The sequence below is a fragment of the Chrysochloris asiatica genome, unplaced genomic scaffold (assembly GCF_000296735.1).
Source record: "Chrysochloris asiatica unplaced genomic scaffold, ChrAsi1.0 scaffold00073, whole genome shotgun sequence".
In the NCBI taxonomy this organism is placed as follows: Eukaryota; Metazoa; Chordata; class Mammalia; order Afrosoricida; family Chrysochloridae; genus Chrysochloris; species Chrysochloris asiatica.
The window spans coordinates 9,936,475-9,948,328 of record NW_006408591.1 but is presented as its reverse complement, the minus strand read 5'-3'; positions in this window follow the sequence as shown (position 1 = coordinate 9,948,328).

Sequence of the window (11,854 nt, the reverse complement as noted above, 5' to 3'; positions counted from 1 at the left end):
GGTGTGGCACTATGGGTTTACACGCCAGACTGCAAAGCCATTTGAACTGCAAGGTCGGCGGTTCAAGCTCACCAGCTGCTCCTCGGAAACCCTATACAGGGTCGCTATGGTTTGCAATTTACTTGATGGCACTTAACAACAACAACAACAATCCTTTCCTTAGGTATCTTTATATGTTGCTGTATTCAATGTGTTCCTCTGCTTAACTCATGCCTCATGGTTTCTAACCAGGTAGCACATTTCAGTGCTCTGGCTAAATGGCAGAAAAATGCTGATTTCTTCCAAGTTAGAAATGACTTACAAAAACTTGAGTAAATTTTGAGTCCTGTTAACAGATGTTCAAATTTACCAGCCATCCTCAGAAACCCTGTACAGGATTTCTATGAGTCAGAACCGACTGGCACTTAACAACAACAACAAAGTCTCAAAGAGGAGATTGAGAGCATAAATTAAGCAATTTTTGAGGTCATAAGTGTTCTGGTTGTTGTTGTTATGTGTCTTTGGGTCAGTTTCAACTCATAGCAATCCTGTATAGGGTTTGCAAAGAGTGGCTAGTGAGTTTGAACTGCTGACCTTGCAGTTCAAATGAGCTGACAGTAAATATAATCAAACACTACCTAAAATATCTTAAATATCATTCCCCCTCTTCCTGTCCTGTTTCTTAGATATATGTGTTAGCCACCATTAGAATGCTAATGGTTGCCTAGTTCTGTTTCAAAACTGGATCTTGTTTGTATAACTTCTGATAAGTAGTAGCCACTAGACAAACAAGCACTAGAAGAGTTTATCATGTATTCCATTTTGATGTATTTATTGGAACATAGTCATCTGCTTGTGAATTAGTATGAATGTTAGAATGATAAGAATACAGCCCAATTGCATGTTGTACTAATTGACATTATTAAAATGGATATAAATATTGCTAGGAAGAAATAATCATTGAAAACCATTATATACCCGACTATTTTCTATAGGTATACTCTGAGTTGGCTTTCTACTAATAAAGGAATTTCTCTTTCCTTATCTAGAGTGATTATTAATTAAATGAATAGCTCCAGGACATCTAACCCAAACTTTGGGGTAACAATAAAGTCCACATTCTGTTTGGTCACCTTTGTTCTGAATGGGCTCAAATATATATTCCCTCCAGTCACTTGGTCAGGTAGTCATCATCCAAATTTCTTGCAATAGACTAGTGTTTGCCTCCAACACTGTATCAATTTGTGGAAACACTCAAATTGATATTCCATCGATTTCTGGAGCTTTGTTCTTTGCCAATGCCTTCAGTTTAATTTTCACTTCTTTCAATAGCTTCAGGTCTTGATCATGTGCTACCTCTTGAAATAGTTGAACACCATACAATTATTTGTAGAACAGAGAGTCTGTGTATTCCTTCCATCTTCTCTGACACTGCCTGTATCATTCAATATTTTGCCCATAAAATGCCTCAATATTATAACTTGAGACTTAAATGTGTTTTGTTTTTTTTTTTCTTGAGTTCTTTCAGGTTTATAAATTCTGAGCATATTCTTCCCTTTTGGTTTTCTGACTCTACATTATAATACCTGATTTTGTCTTCTCAAGCTACTCTGTGAAGTTTTCTGTTCAACATTTACTTCATTATTTCTTCCACTAGCTTTAACTCCTCTATGTTCAAGAGCAAGTTTCAGAATATATTCTTACATCCATTTTGGTCTTTTCTCTTTCCTGTCTTTTAAATGACCTTTTGCATTCTTCCTGAATGATGGTCTTGATGTCATCCCACAATTATTTTAATTTTCAGACATTAGTGTCTAATGCAACAAATAAGTTGCTGAGATGGTCTCTAAATTCAGGAAAAATATATTCAAGGTCATATTTTGGCTTTCATGGACTTTTTAAATTTTTTTCTTCAGTTTCAGCCTGAACTTGCATATGAGCATATGTTCCACAGTCAGCCTCTGGCCTTGTTATAGCTTATGATATTGAATTTCTTCATCATCTCTTCCCAAAGATGTAGTCAGTTTGATTGCTGTAGATCCCATCTGGTGAGGTCCATGTGAATAGTCGCCATTTTTATTATTCCAAAAAGTGTTTAAAATGAATAAGTCTTTGGTCTTGCATAATTCTATCATGCACAGAACAACTAGAAAGCAATAAAACCAAGGCTAAGAAGAACTAAACAACATGACCAACTCTGCCTCATAAATTTATACAGAGCACTCAACCCAACAACAACACAATACACATTTTTTTACCGTTCACATGGAACATTCTCCAGAATATATTATATATTAGGCCACAAGCAAACCTCATCAAAATTTAAAATACTAAAATACTATAAAACATCTTTTAAGATCACAATGCCATAAAATTACAAATCAACAATAGGAATATTAAGAGAAACAAATCAAATATATCAAAATTGAATAATCACTTGCTTAAAAGCTACTGGGTAATTGTTGTTATTATTGTTAAGTGACTTTAAGTTGGTTTCAACCCATTATGACCCTGTATAGGGTTTCCTAGGAGTAGCTGGTGAGCTTGAACTGCTGACCTTGAAGTTCAAACCAACAAAGTCCAGGACTTTAATCTACAGCTCCACACCGGGACTCCATGCACACAGGCAGTCATGTACACAGATGTAATTTGCCACTGTAGTTGTCAAGAGATAGCAAAGGAATAGCAACTTGGTGAACCTCAGAATCCATGCAGTTATGAATTCTTTATGGAATGATTTTGGCTACAGCAACATCTCCTACTTTCCTCTTTGTTCTTGTGGTTATGTTCTTGCTTCTTCTTCCAACTTGTAGTTCAAACTGACAAAGTCCAGAACTCTAACTAACCCGCAGTGCCACACCAGGACTCATATATCAATGAGTATTTTAAATCCTCTTCACTTCCAGCAAGCAAGGTTGTATCATCTGCATATCAAAGGTTGTTAAAGAGTCTTCCTCTAGCCCTGATACCATGTTCTACTTCATACAATCCAGATTTTTGGATTATTGCTCAACATACAGATTGAATAAGGATGATGGAAGAATACAACCCTGGCACACACCTTTCCTAATTTTAAACCATTAAGTATTCTCTTGTTCTGTTCAAACAACTGCCTCTTAGTCTATGTACAGGTTCCTCATGAGCACAATTAAATGATCTGGAATACTCATTCTCCACAATGTTGTCCATTGCTTGTCATGATCTAAATAGTTGCTTAATCATGATCTAAGTCTTTACATAGTCAAGAAAGCACAGATAAACATCTTTCTGATATTCTCTGCTTTCAGCCAAGATCCATCTGACATCAGCAATGATATCCCTTCTTCCCACATCCTCTTATGAATCTGACTTAAAACTCTGGAAGTTCTCTGTTAATGTATGATTGCAGCCATTTTTGTATTCTCTTTAGCAAAATTTTACTTACATGCAATATTAATGATATTGTCCAATGATTTCCACAGTCTATTAGGTCACCTCTCTTTGGAGTGGGCACAAATATAGATCTCTTCCAATCAGTTGGCCAGGTAACTTTTTTCAAACTTATTTGGCATGCATGAGTACCTCCAATGCCACATCAGTATGTTGAAAGAATTCAGTTTGTATTCCATTAGTTCTCAGAGCCTTGTTCTTTGCAAATGCTTTCAGTATACCTTGGACTTCCTCCTTCAGTATTATTGGCTCTTGGTCCTATACTACCTCATCAAATAGTTGAACATTGACCATTTCTTTTTGGTACAGTGACTCTGTGTATTCCTTCCATCTTCGTTTGATGCTTTCTGCATCTTTCAATATTTTGTCCAAAGAATCCTTCAATATTGCAGTCAAAGCTTGAATTTCTTCTTCAAATCCCTCATCTTGAGAAAGTCTGAGCACGTTCTTCCCTTCTGAACTTCTAACTCCAGGTCTTTGCACATTTTGTTATAATATTTGACTTTGTTTTCTTGAGCTGGCCTTTGAAATTCTCAATTCACTCTTTTACCTCCTCCTTCCTTCCATTTGCTTTATCATCTCTACACTGAAGAGTAAGTTTCAGAGTCTCTTCTGACATCCATTTTGGTCTATTCCTTTTTTTCTTGTGTTCTTAATGACCTTTTGCTTTCTTCTTGCATAATGTTCTTGATGTCATCCCACAATTTTCCGGTCTTCAGTCACCCACAAATAGAGACAGGTTTTTTAAAGAGAATATTTGTACATTAATATTTATATCTGCCACAAACACACCTATGAATATGGTGGTGTATATAGGGGGGAAAACTTTGACTACTTCTTAGATATCATCAAACATATTAAAACAATGAGTTTCAGGACCTGGTTGCTCAGGACCATATTCTCAGAGAACACTAGGGGAAATTGGCATAAGCTAGTTCACAAAGTCAATGTTCTTACATTCTACTTTGGTGAGTAGATTCTGGGATTGTAAAAACTCATGAGCATCCATTGAAGTACAGCTATATGTTTTTCTGTGTGCAGAAGAAAGAAACGTGATGAAAACTGAAGATGCTTGGAATCCACTAGTCCAATAGATGAATGGAGCAGGTAAATATCAATCACCATAACGCTGACCTGAAAAATTAGCTATTGTCCTGCTACTACTACCAACTTCTCTGAAACAGATTACATTAGAAGGTTCCAGATATAGTGGCCTAAAATATGGAACAAAACTCAAATTTATAAAAAAGAAAATTTTTAAGACCAGCCTTACTGGTCAGAAAGAGACTTGAGAGCCTAAGACCATGGCTCTTAACTAAGCTTTATGTCTGGAATGGAACTCACCTTTGTGGCTCAATTTTCTGACAAGTTACAGATAATTGTATAGAGGGACAACAACACAAATAAGGTACACTCATCATGAAATAGCCAATCATTCAAGATAAAAAAGGAAACATTTATCTAAAATCATAGTTGAAAAGGGGATGGGAAGGATTGTGGAATGGACATAGGAACTACAAGGAGGAAGTGAGATTACTGCTTTTACATGGAAGGTATTGCAATCATTGAGTTTAAACAAAGTGTATGATTTGTTGACTGTAAAACTGATAATCTCAATAAATCTTCACTCAATTCACAATAAATGTCTAAGAAAAAAGCTCATGAACTATTATCTACAGTGCAACTATTGTTCTCTCCCTGTCTGGAGGAAAGTAGAGTTTTAAAACTGAAGATGCTTCGAAATAACTAGTCCAATGGACTAATCAGTGTCCACAGCCCTGAGACCAGAAGAACTAGATGGTGCCCAGCTACCACAACCAAATGTTCTGAAAGAGATCACATTACAACTTTCTGGATAGGGTGGGGAAAATGTGCAGCAAAACTCAAAATCATAAAAAGACCAGACTTATTGGTAAGAGAGAGACTGGTTGAACACAAACACTATCACCCTTGGTCACCTTCAGGTCTGGAACTGGATTCACCACCATAGCTCAATTTTCAGAGAAGCAATATATATACCAACACTAATAAGGTATGCACACCAAAGCATGGTCAGACATTTGAGATCAAAAGGGAAGCATTCACCCAAAGACAAGAGTCATCAAGGTTAAGAAAGAAGGAGGAATGGAAACTAGAAACAGAGAGGAAGCGGGAAAAGTGAAGCTACAACGAGAGATTTCAACCATTGATATGAAGTGAACCACATGATTTGTTAAATGTAAAGCCGATGATCTGCTCTGTAAGTCTTCACTGACTACACAATAAAAAGTTAACACACACACGCACAAAATTTTATCACACAATCTCCAGTATAGTGTTTATCACGAAGGTAATATTTTCCAACTACTGATCCTTCCTCTTTGTCTCCAAATTTCACATTCCAGTCACCAGTAATTATCAATGCACCCTTTTGCATGTTTGATCAATTTCAGACTGAATATAATTGGTTGAGTTTTTCAATGTCATCATCCTTAGCTTTAATATAAATTTGAATAATAGTCATATTAACTAGTTTTCCATTCAGGCATATGGATGTTATCCTATCATAGACAGCATTTACTTCAGAATAGATCTTGAAATGTTCTTTTTTATAATGAATATCTGGCCACTGCACTTCAATGTTTGCACTTGATGTAGTAAAGTGTATGACTATCTAGCTCAAAATGGGCAATACCGGTACATTTTAGCTCACTAGTGCCTAGGAGTCCTGGTACAGTGCTATAGGATAATCAATGGACTGTTAACTACAAAGTCCAAAGTTTAAACCCAGCAGTTGTTCCTCACTAACCATATACAGTGTAGCTATGAGTCAGAACTGACTCGATGGCACTTAACTTTCAGTGCCTAGAAAATCGATCTTTCGTGTGTTCCATTTAATATTTTGCAACTTCCAATTTTCCTAGATTCTTATATTACATATTCTAGTTATTAATGGATATTTGTAGCTGATTTTTAAAATCATTGTGGGTACTGCCCCATCAGCAAATGAAAGCCTCAAAAGCTTTGCTCCATCCCCATCATTAAGGCCTACTCTACTTTGAGAAGACAACTGTTCCACAATTACAGTGTGAGTACCTTACAACCTGAGAAATTCATCTTCTGGAATTATATCAGAATATGTTGTACTGCTATTCATAAGGTTTTCAATGGGTTAACTTTCAGAAGTGGTTCACTTCTCCTTTTTCCTAATCTGAAACCTGTCCACCATAGTTGAGGTGGGAAACATACATAATTCAATCCATAATGTCAAGTAAAAGTTCCTGTTTAGTTGTCCTCTCTTACAGATACCTGATTTGATAAGCTCAGGATAACCACTCCTTCCCCTTGTATCTGTTTTCTATTGGGTACCTCACCATCCCTTTATAATTTTCTGGGAACTTGACAAATTTTTCAAATAGCAATTATTAAAATCTCTTTAACAACTCTTTTGAGCTTATCATCTATTCCCTGTTTGCCAACCAATACACAATAATTCAAACTTGTTTCGTAAAATTCTGTTGTTGTTTTTGTTTTGTTTTTTTAATATATAAGACTCTACTCAAAAACTAATGAGTCCAAAGGGCATCAGGAAAAAGGCCCTTGATATCCTTCCTGGCATTTCTGTTTGTGGGTCCATAATTTAAATTCAGTCTTCAGAAACTTCCTTTTCCTGTTATTAAATATAAGGTAACCACAGTGGGGTTGTGGTGGGGGGTTTACTTTGGGTGTTGGGGAGGGCAATACAAGAAGTGGGGAGGAGGTGGGAGAAAAAGATAATTAGGGGAACACTGAGACAGGTTTGCATGGTCTAGTGGGACAGAAGTAAATAGTGATGCATACTCAACCTTGGAACAATAGGGCTCTGGGATACATGGATATAGGTATAGCTTGAAGAGGATAAATTATACTAAAATCCTTGACTGACTTATGAATATTAGCTTCCCTTGCCTACTATTGTAAAACAAACACTTGAGTGGGATAGAAAGGAATGTTGGGAAACATGATTGGAGAAAACTTGTAAGCCCGCCTTCAGCCTATAACTGATTGGAATACCTAAAAGGGTTTCTACAACTTGCCTAGTGAAATAGGCCTCTTGCAAAGCCTTTACAGAGTATAGGACCTTAGGTGGAATCCTGAGTCCCATCCACAACCTTATGAGGTGAAACATTCCCACTAGAAAGAAAAAGCAGACTGGAACAGCTACAGTAACAGAAGATACATCTTCATGATGAACCTGACCTATACTCAGAGCAGTAGTTACTCTAAATACCAACAGAGAGGGAAAGAGTCTTCAAATCAAGTATCAATGCTATCCACTCTGTACACAGAGTAAATAGGGATGGGCAACTTAGACACTGGCTACCTAAAATGAGGGGGCAATAAAGGCATGAAGTGACTGGCTTACAAGGTTCCAAGAGGGAGTTTAGTTTAAGAGTATGGGGGGAAGGAAAGAGTCCCCACTGAATAGCTGTCATCTTGTCTAGATGGGTCTGGTGAAAAGAGGTGGGAATAAGATTCGTAAGATTCAATAGTGAATAATTGTTATCATGACTAATTGCGACTGTCACAATTGTAAATGTAGAAGTTTTGTAACAAAAAAAGAAGAGTGGTTAATCTTACAGTCCAGAAACAGAGGACCCTAGGACCATCAAGAGAGGAACACACAAGCAGAATGCTAGACCTTATCCAGAGAAGCAGCAGCGCCAGCAATGGAGGCAGAGATGGGGGCATGGAGAGAGGGAGCAGCTGAGGACTCTAGATTCATGGACTAAGAAGAGAAGGACTAAGAGCTGGTGGCCAGGAGCAGACTTGCAGAATGTGCCCTTTGGAGATGTAAATTATTATATATGCCTGAGTGGTAAAAAAAAAAAAAGAATGATGTCAATGCTCCAAGCCAGATGTGGATGGAACAAAATGAAAAATCATGGGCAGAGGAGGGGACAATGTCAAGAGGGGTTTTCCAGGTGAGTTAGTAGAAACCAGGTAGTTGGGGAACCATCAAAGTATGATATCAGTTATCTTGGAAGGGGTCAAGCACATGAACAACACCTTCGGGTATCTCCCCTCTGGCATTTCTCCAACTCAAAAGTCCTGTAACCATTTTCAAGAAAGGCGAAGAGAGCAGAATACACAAATCTCTGTTGTCTATGGTTTCAGAATGGAGAAGATTTGAGAGAAGGAATGTGGATAAAAGGAGGCTTGGAAAATGAAGGCAGAAGTGGGAAGATGGGATTATGGAATGGGGGAGGAGGGGATGGTCCCCAGCAGAATCCCATTGCCTTCTCAATAGCATTCCCTCCACAAAAACAAAAGTGCTGTGGAGATGTGCATACTGAGCATACCATTGATTTTATTTTGTTTATTATCACCAGGGACCTAGCTAAGCATATGATCTAGAAGGTTTATGGTGGTGGTGGTTATGTGCCATGAAGTCAGTTCCAACTCATAACAACCCTGTATTGGGTTTGGTGGCGGTGGTGGTGGTGATGTGCCGTGGAGTTGTTTCCAACTTGTAGCGACCCTGTAGAGGGTTTCTGAGGTAGTAAATCTTTATGAGAGCAGGAAACCTCATCTTTCTCCCATAGAACTGCTGGTAGTTTCAAACTGCCGACCTTGAGATTAGCATCCTGATTCATAGCCACTATGCCACCAGAGCTCTTTAAGAAGGTTTACAGTTCTATATTAATAAGTCTGACGGAAGTTTTGCACAGCACAGTTCAATGAGAGTAGTTCACAGGAATCACCCCCAACAATATAAGCCTTTGTAATAGATGTAACCTGGAGTATAAGTCCAAAGATGCAAATACATTATTAGAGTACTATTCAGTCACTTATAGTTGGTCACATTTATTATCATCATTGTATGACCAAAATATCCCAAAACAGTGCAACTCAGGTTTGCAGGCTTAGGTTTGACTCCTTCAGGTTCCAAAAGCATAAGTGGTCCTGGCAAAGATTGCTTCATCTTTTTAGGCATCTGGTAAAATTGTGCTAAGGGGATATCTCATCCTGCTCTGAGCCTCTCTCGGCACCAACATAAAGTTGAAAATCCCTCATCACACAACCCCTGTACAGTCATACCTCAGAGAGATTGCAGGTTCCAGTCCAGATTATCTCAATAAAGTGATTCACATGAGTTTTTTTGGTTTCCCAGTGAATAGAAAAGTCATGTTTATACTGGCATCTGTCAAGTGTTCGATAGCATTATGCAAAAGTGAAATCCAGCAAGAATTACCAATCCACCAAGAATTACCAAAATTACACAGACACGAAATGAGCACATGCTGCTGGAAAAATAGCTCCAAAACCCACTGTCTGTGAGGCACAATAAAATGAGGTGTAACTGTAAAAAAAAAAAAAACTAATGAGTCACAGCTTTATATTTGAGGTTTTGTTGTTGTTAAGTGCCGTGGAGTCGAGTATGACGCATAACAATCCTGTATAGGATATCCAAGGTTTTAAATCTTTCCTAGAGCAGAACACCTCATCTTTTTCCTATGGAGTGGCTGGTGGGTTTCAGCTGCAGCTTCGAGGTTCACAACCTCATGTTTAACGTATGGAGTCACTGTACTCCCCATATTTGAGGCTAAGAAATATGTTGTTGTTGTTAGGTGCCATCAAGTTACGTACCAATTTATAGCTACCATTTGTACAACAGAACGAAACACTGCCTGATCCTGGCCAAGCTCACAATTGTTGCCACGCTTGAGCCAATTAATGCTGCCACTTTGCCAATCCATCTAACTGGGGATCTTCTTCTTTTCCTCTAGCCCTCCACCTTACCAAGCATGATATCCTTCTCTAGCAACTAGGCCCTCCAGTACGTACGAAGTATAAGAGACAAAGTTTGGCCATCCTGGCCTTCAAGGAGCACTCTGGCTGCACTTCTTCCAACACAGATCTATTGGTTCTATGGGCAGCTGTTGCACTTTCAATATTCTCCTCCAACACCATAACTCAAATGCATCAATTCTTCTACCGTCTTCCTTATTCGCCACCCAACTTTCACATGCATATGAGGTTATTGAAAATACCATGGCTTGGATCAGGCACACCTTAGTCCTCAAGCTGATATCTTTGCTCTTCAACACTTTAAAAAGGTCTTGTGCAGCAGATTTGCCTAATGCAATACATTGTTTGATTTCTTGATTGCTGCTTCCATGAGTGTTGATAGTTGATACAGGAAGAATGAAGTTCTTGACTAATTCAATCTTTTCTCTCTTGATAAAAATGTTGTTTATTGGTCCAATGGTGAAGATTTTTGTTTTCTTTACATTGAGCTGTAACCCATACCGAAGGCTGTGCTCTTTGAACTTCATCTTCACTTTCAGCAAGCAAGGTTGTATCATTTGCATATTGCAGGTTGTTAATGAGTCTTTCTCCAATCCTGATGTCACATTTTTCTTCATATAACCCAATTTCTCAGATTATTTGCTCAGCATACAGGTTGAATACGTATAGTGAAAGAATACAACCCTGTCATACACCTTTCTTAATTTTAAACCATTCAGTATTTTCATGTTCTGTTCAAACAACTGCCTCTTGGTCCATGTACAAATTCCTCATGAGCATAATTAAGTGTTCAGGAATACTCATAGTTCACAATGTTGTCCATAGCTTGTCATTATCCATACAATTAAAAGCCTTTGTATAGTCAACACAGCACAGGTAGGTAAATATCTTTCTGATATTCTCTACTCTCAGCCAAGATCCATTGGACATCAGCAATGACATCCCTCATTCCATGGCCTCTTCTGAATCCAGCTTGAACTTCTAGAAGTTCTCTGTAAATGTATGCTTGGAGCCATTTCTGTATTACCTTTAGTAAAACTTTACTTGTGTAGGATATCAAAGATATTGTCTGATGATTTCTGCATTCTGTTGGGTCACCTCTCTTTGAACAGGGCACAAATATGGATCTCTTCCAATCAGTTGGCAAGATCCTTGTCTTCCAAAATTCTTGGCATAGATGAGTGAGTGCCTCCTGAGCTGCCTTACTTTCTTGAAAGATTTCAATTTTAATTCCATCAATTCCTGGAGTTTTGTTCTTTGTCAATTCCTTCAATGCACCTTGGACTTCCTCTCCTTCAGTATCATTGGCTCTTGATCATATGCTACCTCTTGAAACAGCTGAACATTAGGCATTTCCTTTTGGTACAGTGACTCCGTGTATTCCTTCCATCTTCTCTTGATGCTTTCTACATCATTCAATAATTTTCCCAGAGAATCCTTCAATAACAAAAGACGAGGCTTGAATTTTTCCTTCAGTTCCCCCAGCTTGAGAAATGGTGAATGTGTTCTTCCTTTTCAGTTTTCTGATTCCCGATCTTTGCATATTTTGTTGTAATACTTGACTTTGTCTTCTAAAGATGACCTTTGAAATTTTCTGTTCAGTTCTTCTACCTCCTTATTTCTTCCATTTGTTTTAGCATCTCTGTGCAAGTTTCAGTGTCTCTTCTTACACTCC